Source organism: Herpailurus yagouaroundi, unplaced genomic scaffold, assembly GCF_014898765.1.
Source record: "Herpailurus yagouaroundi ecotype Mexico unplaced genomic scaffold, PumYag 208, whole genome shotgun sequence".
Lineage (NCBI taxonomy): Eukaryota > Metazoa > Chordata > Mammalia > Carnivora > Felidae > Herpailurus > Herpailurus yagouaroundi.
In genome coordinates, this window is record NW_024412439.1 from 1,185,815 (window position 1) to 1,195,847 (window position 10,033).

Below are 10,033 nucleotides of genomic sequence, written 5' to 3' on the forward strand. Positions count from 1 at the left end.
CCCCCCCCCCCCCCCCCCCCCCCCCCCCCCCCCGGGGGGGCGGGCGGTGCCGGGGAGCCAGGCCCAAGGACGGAGGCGGCGCCAGCTCTGACAATTTATGGGCGCTCACACACCCTGCCATCTTCATTTTCGCCGTTCTGCTGATGTCATTAGCCAAGCACTAATGGGCTTAAATTTCACCTTAAACCATCCCCGCTGTCCTCAGCAGATGACAAACGCCCTGCTCTCTCCAGCTCTGCAAAGCTGCCGGGCGGGCTCTGGCAGCCACCTGCCCCTCCTTCCTCACACGCCCTTCTGGCCTCCCAAGGAGAGGCTCCCTGGGACCCCCGGCCTGGGGACACCTACAGGTCAGGGGAATTCCCAGGGGTCTCTGGGAGCCGCAAGGGGCGGGGGGGCAGGGCGCAAAAAGGGGAGCTTCGGAGGATGTGGGATGACACGACCTGGGGAGGCAGGAGCCCGGGGTCCAGCGGGGCTGCTCCCCTCTGAGTGAACCGGCCCGGGGAATCATGAAAGGTGGCTGCAGAGGGGACTTCTAGGACCCCGGGAATTACCTGCCATGTTCTCGTAAGCCTTAGGGAAATCGCATTTCGTTCAAGCTAACAAAAATAGCCATGGCTTTACTTGGGGCTGGAATCCCATTCCATCAGCCCACGCGCCCACCCACACCCATCCCCCACCCTCCACTCATTCATTCCACAAACATGCAGTCCACGAACCCCTGGCTTGCTCACGTCCATCAAAGGCCGCAGTTAGCAGTCGGATCCCCACGGGAGAGAACAGTGCGTGAACTCGAAACTCAGTTTGTTTGAGAAACAACATCTTCCCAGCCACGCGTCTGAGGGTGGGAGGGGTAAGGGACAAAGGAGCTCAGGGGACGGGGTGTGTGTGTCCTGTGGACCTGATGGCCCGTCTGGTCCTTGAGGGGCATGTGTGCCTGAAAAGGAGGGACAGGAATAAAGAGAGTGCCTAGGGGGCTTCTGGGGGGCTCAGTCGGTTGAGCGTCCAACTTCGGCTCAGGTCATGATCTCACGGTCCGTGAGTTCGAGCCCCGCGTTGGGCTCTGTGCCGACAGCTCAGAGCCTGGAGCCTGCTTCGGATTCTGTGTTTCCCTCTCTCTCTGCCCCTCCCCTGCTCATGCTCTGTCTCTCAAAAATAAATAAATGTGAAAAAAAATAATAAATAATAAATAAAAATAAAGAGAGTGCCTGGGCAGAAGCACAAGGTCAGGCAGCTTGGGGGTTTCCCTGCTGATGTTTGCACATGTCCATGCTTGTTTCGCAGTGAGGGGCAGATGCCCAAGGAGCTGGCTGGGACTTACCTGCCAGTAAAGCTGGCCTGTGGGGGGCCAGGCCCCTGGGTACCCCTTTCCCATGGGAATCATGCTCCCTCCCAAGTCCCCAGCACCAGCCTTTCATCACTGTGTCCCATCACGCCCAGACAGCCTGATGCCACACTGTCCCTGCAGTGAGATGGGGAGGGAAGAGGCTGGTGCCGGCCCATGGGTAGGACAGGAGGCTGGAGATGTGGACCTGGAGGGGTCCGCTCTGAGCCGCTGTGCCGCCTGGCCTCCTTGCCCTCGCTGGGATCCAGACTCGCGATCTGCCCCACCTAAGGGTGTTCGCCCTGACGGGCACTGACACATTGGCAGCCACGAGCCAGACTCGGGTCAGCGATACGTCCAGGAGAGGCTTTGGTGGGGCGGGTCTGAAGGGAGCAGGAGGGTAGGATCACCTCACAGTTGGGAGAATGGGCTCTGGACAAACCCGGAGGGTTGTCCCCTCTTCTCCACCACTGTTTGGAATTGGCCGTTGAGTCCCAAAGTGCTCTGTTCCTGACATTTCTAGAATCTCACCCTTCCTGTCTGGCCCCTGGGAAACTGTCCTTGCTTCCTGGCCCCCTCTCCCCACATTCACCAATCTGCTCTCCACCACTGCCACACCGGGACCTTACAACACACGTGTCCCGTAGTGTCACTCACTCCCTTGCTTGCCCTCTATGGCTCCCCATTGTCGACACACAATATCCAAGATCTTCATGTGGCTCACAAGGCCTATACCATGTGGGCCCTGCCTGCTTCTCACCTCCTGCCCCTCACTCACGTTCAACTTGCAAGCCATGGTCAGTCACGTTTTTATTACCTTCGCCCTCCGTCTCTCCTCTTCCAGAGGCCTTTCTTCACCCCCTCACTGCCCTCAGGTCTCAGGCGAGGGCTTTCCTTTGGGAAGTCTTTTCTGATCCGCTGTTCCCACTCAGGTATGATTTGGGGGCCTTCCCTGTGTTTCGGCATTACCGGCTTTCTCTAAGAGGCTCTAAAGCCCACGGCTGTCTCAGTACTTAGCCCGTCTGTGCTACACAGGAGGCACTCAGTAACTACTTCTTCGATGGATGGATGGATGGATGGATGGATGGATGGATGGATGGATGGATGGACGGATGGACGGACGGACGTGAGGGTGGGTGAGTGAGAGAGTGGATGGATAGGTGGATGAATACACGGAGGGGGTGTGAGGGTAAAGAAGGGACTGTGTGGTCTGTGACAGGAGCCCATAGGTACCCGGAAGTGGTTCTGAGCCCTGGAGCAAATCCCTGCCTTTCAGCGGGCCTCAATTTCCCCATCTGTAAAATGGTCCACCCAGAACCTGTGGCTAGTAAGGAGGCTCACGGTGAGGTGAAGTGAAGGCATAAGCTCAGAAGCAGCAGGTCGGATGTCCCAAGGACAGTGCATGGGACAGAGCAAAATTTCTGGGAATCCCTGCAGCGTCCAAAAGTCTCCCTTCTTCAGGGGGGTCTCTGATGCCCACTGTTTTTGCTTGTGCCCAGGATCCTTGCCCTGAGTAGTGGACTTGGCGCCAGACGAGCCGAGTTTAAGTCTAAGTGTTGCTGCTCACCAAGAAGTTCCCTTTGCCTCCAGACCTTAATTGTGCCGTCTGCGAAATGGGCATGCTGATACATTGCTTACACAGTTACTCTTGGAATTAAAATGCTGTGGCAGGGAAGAATGCTCCTCTGTCGATGCCCTGCATATGGAGGGCACCCGGGAAATAGGGGACTCAAAATCCCAGTGCCGAGAGAGCAACTTCTGCCCCAGGGCCTGCCATGAAAACCAGAGCCAACTACAACACAGTGCTCCCTCCGGGGACTCCAGGAATGGAGTTTGAAGCTTTCAGATCCTAGGCCTGACTTCGTAGCGTGAATTATAACGATAACGTCAGACTTCCCATTACTGACCTACTATACTGCTTCTGGCTCCTCACGAGCTATGTGACTTCGACCAAGTGACCTAACCTCTCTGAGCTTCTGTTGCCTCACCTGTAAGAGGAGTTAAAATACGCACGCTGCTTCTTAAAACAGGGCCCTGCACACGTAAGCACTGCGTGAAAATTAGTTGCGAGGGTGATGATGACAGAGCATGTCCATTTTCCTGTTGGGTCTTTGCTTAACCCTGTGGAGGGGGTACTTGTCCCAATCCACATTTGACAGGGGAAGAAACAGAGGCCCAGAGAGGTGGGGTGACTCACCTGGGGTCACACAGAAAGTCAGTGCAGGGCCTTGGGTACTGGATGTTCTTTCCAAAGACTCACGAGGCTCTGGTCTGGAAAAAGCCAGCCTTAGAGCCGGGTGGAACACAGGAGGCTTTCTGAGCCCTCTCTCCACGGGCCTGGGGCTGTAGAGGCCTCCGGCCAAGTCTGTTCCACCCGACGTGCCAGCTAGGGAACACAGACGGCCAGCCCCGCTCCGGCCACACTGCCTGCCTGTGCCAGGACAGTGTGCCTGCCCACCCGGGCGGAGACCAGCTGCTCCTGGGGCCGGGTGCGTGGGGGAGTGCTGAGCTAGGTTCTTGTCACTCCAAGGAGCTCCCCACCGCCCCCCACCTCCAAAGCCAGCTAGGACCAGTCAGGGATTTTCCTGAACTTTCCCTCTGTTAGAAAAAATTATATAAATATTTACCCTTTAGAAATAACAGCTCACTTGTTGGGCCCTCCTCTGCCAGGCATGGCTTGGATGACTGTCCACTTTCTCATTTAATTCTCACCCACCCTCTGAGGTACTTACTCATACTGCTGTTTCACAGATGAGGAAACTGAGGCACGGGCGCTGGAGTGGCCTGCTGAGGCCCCACAGCTCAGTGGTGTGTCTAAGCCAGGATTCGGCCCCAGACCGTCCTGGACTGCCTCCCGATCAGGCCACGCCCTTGGGGCCCATGAGCGCCCAGAATGGCCCCTGCTCTTAAGTTTTATAATGTGTGTTGCCTTCGTTCTGATGACTGAAGGAAGCACACTGTGGTAGAAATGGGAGTGGAACACACAATCTCACACAACACCAGGAGTGGTCCCGGGGAGTTCTGCGCCGGCCGGTGGTTTATCAGCGGCCCTGCTGCCCGCACAGCTTGGGCACGTTGTGTCCCCCAAGGCCGTGCCCCCAGAAGTGATGATCCAGACTCTAGGGGGATTCAGGTTTGGTCCCCACCACTTGGAGCCTCAGTTTCCCACCTGTAAAATGGGGAATGATCCCCATCTTGCCCATTGCAGGACGCAGGCGCGCTGACTCCTGTCGGCAGCCGGCCTCAGGCCATCCTACTGATGAGGAATCTGAGGTCACGTGACCTGCTGGCCTCTAGACCAACAGCATGGACTGGGCCATGTCAGATTGGAGCGCAGACCCCAGGCTTCTTCAGCCACCCTGCATAGCCCAGAGGATGGACATTCATTCATATAATAAGTTTTAAAACCTTTTTGTAAGGGTTGTATGCTCACGGCATAAAAAAAAAAAAAAAAAAAAAATTTATTTATTTTTTTATTTTTTAATTTTTTTTTCAACGTTTATTTATTTTTGGGACAGAGAGAGACAGAGCATGAACGGGGGAGGGGCAGAGAGAGAGGGAGACACAGAATCGGAAACCTACACCGTCCCCTTTTATGCGACAAAGCATCTCTGCACACTTTCTGCCCTGTGCCTTCCTCCCCAGCTTGGAGGCTGCACCCCCTGAATACATGGGGCCCTTCCTCACTCCCTAGACTCCACTCTGGAATTCCCCAAATGTATTTCTTTCATCCCCCTCACACGGACATTTTAGGGGATCTCCAGTCTTTTCACTGCTGCAAAGGACATCACAGTCCTAGCCCCGTGCGGAGGAATCTGGGCCTGGCTGGGAGCCGGACTGCGGGGCGGAGGGCGCGTGCACTTTTTATTTGGGTCTGTCTTGCCCCCAAACTCTCCAGAGAGATTGTACTGGCTTCTCCCCACATCCCCAGGTGGATGCAGTATGCCATGCTCACCGCTGCTCCGTGCCTAGAAAATCTAACTGGGTATTCCCCATAAGGAAATCCTTGTACGGACCCCCATGTACGGTTGGGGGCCAGGCTGGGGAGAATCTGAGTCTAGTCACTGCGGGCCCTGCACCCCTTCACAGTGGTGTGACCTCGGGCAGTGGGGTTTCAGCTCTCTGGGTTGCAGTGTCTTCAACCCATAAAATAAGGGTGATAACAGTACCCCCCGCTCCCGCCCCCAGCCATGGAGCTGTCCTGCGGGTGAGGTTTGTACATGCAAAGTGCTTATTAGGACCGTGCCGGGCGCAAAAGGCTGCCAGCAAGAAGTGGCTGATGTTTGTGGTTAGTCTGGGTGACCTTTGGTCCCCCAGGACTGCAGCCCCTCGGGTCCGCCCCTGGGGTCAGTGCTTGGGTTGAGATGTGTTGTACCTTCGGAAGGGGTCTGGGAAGGGAAGAGGGTGTGGGGAGCCATCAATGGCAGCCGTGGGATCAGTTTATCCCAGCTTCCCGCTATGCCGACGGGGGGCACTGAGGCGCTGGAAGCCGGGAATCGCAGTGTGAAGCTGCCTTTTATCGGCGTGTTGCGGCCAGGAAGCGGTGCCAAACGCAGGGTCCTGGGGGCTCAGACCACCGCAGGGACTCAGCTCTGAGGTGCAGAACTCAGAGACACAGAGCCAGAGCCTTGTACTGGGTCCTCAAGAGGACAGGACAGGACCCGTAGCCCTTGGCTGAGCCTCGCCTCCAGGACTCAGCGGGACCCGAAGTGTTGGAGAGCCGAGATCTCACTCTGCCTGGAGAGGCCCATGACTCTGTTTGATTGCCGAATCCTGGGCCCCACCCCCAGCCCGCCACAGCAGAATCTGCCTCTTCCTAAGATGTGCACAGTAGTGTATGAGAAACACCGAGATTCCATCCAGGAAGACAACCCTCCTGCCATGGGGGGGGACAGGGCACAGTCTGTGGACAGGACTTACTTAACGTTCAGTCCCAGAAGCTTCCCTGGCTCTGGGGGTACATCATCCCCCATAAGGCCCTACCTACCAGAAGACCTGCTCTGTCTCAGACACACAGAGTTCCCTGGAAGGACGAGTACAACGCTTGGCCCTTGCCCCCCAGGGACAATGCCCAGAGGCTCTGGAAGTTACCACCCGTCCCTGGGGTTCTACCACGTATAAAACACAGCAGATCCTTCCCTCTCACGTCAACCCTGTGAGTGCGGTGTAAGTAAGAATAGGTTTCACGTTTCATGAAGCCCAGAGAGGTTAAGTGAATTGCCCAGGGACACCCAGCAGGCCGAGCGCAGAACTGAGATCCGAACCCAGAGCCGTGTGGCATCAGGGCACAGGCATTTACAGTCAGGGTGGGATTGGGGGAAGATGAGCCTCCCTGCACCCCAAAGCCACACAGCTAGCCGCCTGTGAGCCCTCACAGCTGGCTGGCCTGGCCCCTTGTGAATCTGACATCTCTCAGGAGCAGGAGAGGCCTGCCATCACCAGCCCCACAGAACAAGCCAGGAAGCATTCTCCTGCAGCCTTCCAGAACAAGACAGCGCTGGGGCCAGGCTGAGTTAGCTCTGTAGGGCTGGAAGAGGCTCTCTCCCCCAGCTGCTGAGTGACTGGAAGCCAGCAGGGAGGGAGTTCTGGCTTGGGGAGGCCCGAGGGGGCTGGGCCTGAGGCTGGGCAGAGGGAACACGGGGTGCAGAAAACCGGCACACCGGATAGCGACAGAAAGTATTCTGTTCCACCTTGGGAGAAAAATAGTGCTGTTTATTTTATTTTTTTATTTTTTTCAACGTTTATTTATTTTTGTGACAGAGAGAGACAGAGCCTGAACGGGGGAGGGGCAGAGAGAGAGGGAGACACAGAATCGGAAACAGGCTCCAGGCTCTGAGCCATCAGCCCAGAGCCCGACGCGGGGCTCGAACTCCCGGACCGCGAGATCGTGACCTGGCTGAAGTCGGATGCTCAACCGACTGCGCCACCCAGGCGCCCCAATAGTGCTGTTTAAAACGGCCAGACACTGGACTCTTGACGGTTGCCCTCCCTTCGTTTTGACCCTTAAGCACCTCCACATTTCACGTCTGCGTGGAAGAGAGGGAAATCAGACAGGATGAGGCGGCAGCTGAAAACCAAAGGCAAATATTTTCCGTCCTGAGGCAAGCGGTCCCAGGCCGCCTCCGGACCAGCCTCTGGGGCAGTGGCTGGTGGTTCACTTTCCCCAAAGGTCGATGCTTGTGGTCACCGGGCTACGTGTCCCGGGGGGCTGGCCAGGCTCCTCCCCCACCCAGAGATTTCTGGGGGCATCACGCTGTCCATCCAAGCTTTGTCCAGAAACGGAAGCTTCCTTCCTGGAAAGGGGCGGGGGCAGCCAGGGCAGTGGTGGACAAGGTAGTCCCACGGTCCCAGCTGTTCATCGGTAAGGGGTCCCCCGACTCAGCACCCAGTCCTGAGCCAGAGACGCCTTTCAAGTCAAAATAGGAGCTGTTAGTCTGTTGTTGGGGGCAGGAGGATATAACCACACAGAGCCACTAGGCCCTAAATGAATTTGTAATTTATTCATCACAACGGCCGTACGCGTTTGAAGAGCGCAATGGTACGTGGCTGTGTGAGATTTATATTCGGGCTACAGATGAGTAAATGAGGCCTGTGTGGACTCCAGGCCTCACTACAATAACTCTGCAGCCCCAGGAGCCAACCCCCCACCTGGGAACCCTCAGTACAGGGCCTGGCGCCTTGGGTAACTGGATCTGCCGGAGGAACTGGGTGGAGGGAGTTGGTGGTGGGCACTGTGACTTCTCTCTCCAGTTTCCCCCACACCAACCCCTTGCCCTTTTTTTTTTTTATCTCCCAAGGAAACCAGTTTTGGGAAATTGCCGAAGGAGCAAACCAGGACCTCATTATCTTGCGCCCTCAAGCCCCTGGGCACCTCCCTGATGCCCAGCTGCCGGGAAGCAGAGCAAACAAGCTTGAGGCCCTACCCACGGGCCCAGGCAGGGAGACTGAGAAAGGTCCCCAGAATGGCCCCTTCCCCCCTCTGGAGCTCAGTTTCCACGGCTGTGAAATGAGAGGTGACGTCACCACCTAGAAGGGCAATTTGAGGGTTAGAAGTAAAATCTATCAAGGCACCTTGGCCATAGGAGGGGGCCGGACAGCGTGCCGTCTGATGCCGCTGCTGTTACACCCCAGCTGACAGTCTGAGGTTACTGAGAACTTTCTAGATCTGAGGGTGGCCCCGGGCTCAGTATCCAGGCTGGCTGGGGGGAGAAGCCCCTTAAGAAGCCCACTCTGCCCTGCCAGGTCCTGCTTGCGCTAAGGGACCCTCTCTCTCCTGCCGCCTCTCTCTCACCTCCAGGGCAGGCTGGGCCCCCCAGCTGCAGCTACTGGCCCAAAGGTGTCATCAGACAAGCCCAGTGGCACCTGCTGTCCTCACATCTGTGGTCCACATGCATCTTTACCCCCTCTGCCCGCCGCCCCCCCCCCCCCCCAGGCCTGCCAGGCTTACCATAATCCTGGCCAGAGGCTGCTCCCATGGGGTGGAGGCCGGACCCTCCCCCACCTTCCAGCTAAGCTGGGGAGAGAAATCCGGCTCAGATTCCCAAATACGCTGTGTTCTTTCCTGCCACTAAGCCAGGCAGCTCCTTGCCGCTGGAACGCCCTTTTCCCTCCTTCTCAGCCCACCACTTCCTCCACAGTTTTCCCCTGTATTTTGCAGCGGCTGTCTTTTACCCCACCTCATTCAGGAGGGGGTCCTTAGGGGGCCCTGTGCCTGTGGGTCTCCAGGATTGGGCGTGAGCAGAGTCTGGAAAATGTCAAGTGCCTGATCCAGTCAAAGCCTGGAGGGGGGTTCTGAGCTCAGCCAGCTCTTCTACTGCCCCCTCCCTTGGGGGTAAGGACAGGCTGGGGTTTGGGTGGGTGGCCTTTTGGAGAGCAAGGTAATGGGAATGGACGTGAACTTCCTGCTGCCTCATTCCCCAGAGGAAGGGGGGTGGGGGTAGGGGTCTGGGCTGCTGGGCGCGACGGGGAAGGGAGTGGGAGGGAGGGGCGAAAGGGGGCCTTACGGAGGCCAAAGCCCGAGAGGAGGGAGACAGGCTGGGGAAAGAGGCCCCCCGGTGCGCCTTGGGCACGGGCACGGGCGGGGTCCGCCTTGAAGTTGGTGTGCAAACCCGCTGCTGTTTAAATGGTGTGTTTGTTTGGAGTGGCTCAGGGAGGAGGCTGAGATGGGGGGAGGCAGCACCCCACTTGGCGCCGCCGCTGCCGCAGGGTCGGTGTGTTAGAAGCTCCAGCTTTGTCGATGACTGAAGGGTGGGCGTTGAGGAGTGAAGGGCGAAAAGCGAAGGGGGGCTCGGCGCCCCGGCCTGGCCGCCCCCTGTTTTGCGGAGGGAGCGCCGGAGCCGCCTCTCGCAGTCACGGCAAGCAGGGAGGGAGGCGAGGGGACGAGAGCGCCGGGCTCCCCGCCCCCACCCCACCCGGTTCCAATATTTCGCAGAAAGGCACGCGGCTCCTAATCGGTCCTTTCCAGGCTGAGATTTAGCCGCGCGATGCCCGCGCAGGGGCGGGGGCCGCGGGCCGGGGGAGGCGCTCAGAGGCCGGAGCCGCCGAGCGAGGTGAGGAGCCCGCGTCCTCGGCTGGTGGAGCGAGCGGGCGGGCGGGCGCGCAAACCCGAGAGGCAGATATAGAAAGGGGGGCAGGTTAAAAATAACCCTCTCCGGCTGGGAAGCTCGCGCGCGCTCTCTCGCCTCGTTCGGTGCCAGAGGACTCCAGGGGAGG

General features: G+C 58.0%; 1 protein-coding gene across 2 annotated transcripts in view; it reads left to right on the forward strand.

Moving 5' to 3' along the window:
- RAI1 (retinoic acid induced 1) overlaps positions 1-10,033 on the forward strand; it is a 120,452-nt gene that overhangs the window by 83,392 nt on the left and 27,027 nt on the right. Inside the window, exon 1 of one of the 2 annotated variants that reach the window (XM_040453008.1) lies at positions 9,763-9,870. The exons of the other annotated variant lie outside the window; for it this stretch is intronic. The gene's annotated coding sequence lies outside the window, so the exon portion shown is untranslated. Of the gene's footprint in view, positions 1-9,762; positions 9,871-10,033 lie in introns of those variants that run through there. 2 annotated transcript variants of the gene reach the window in all.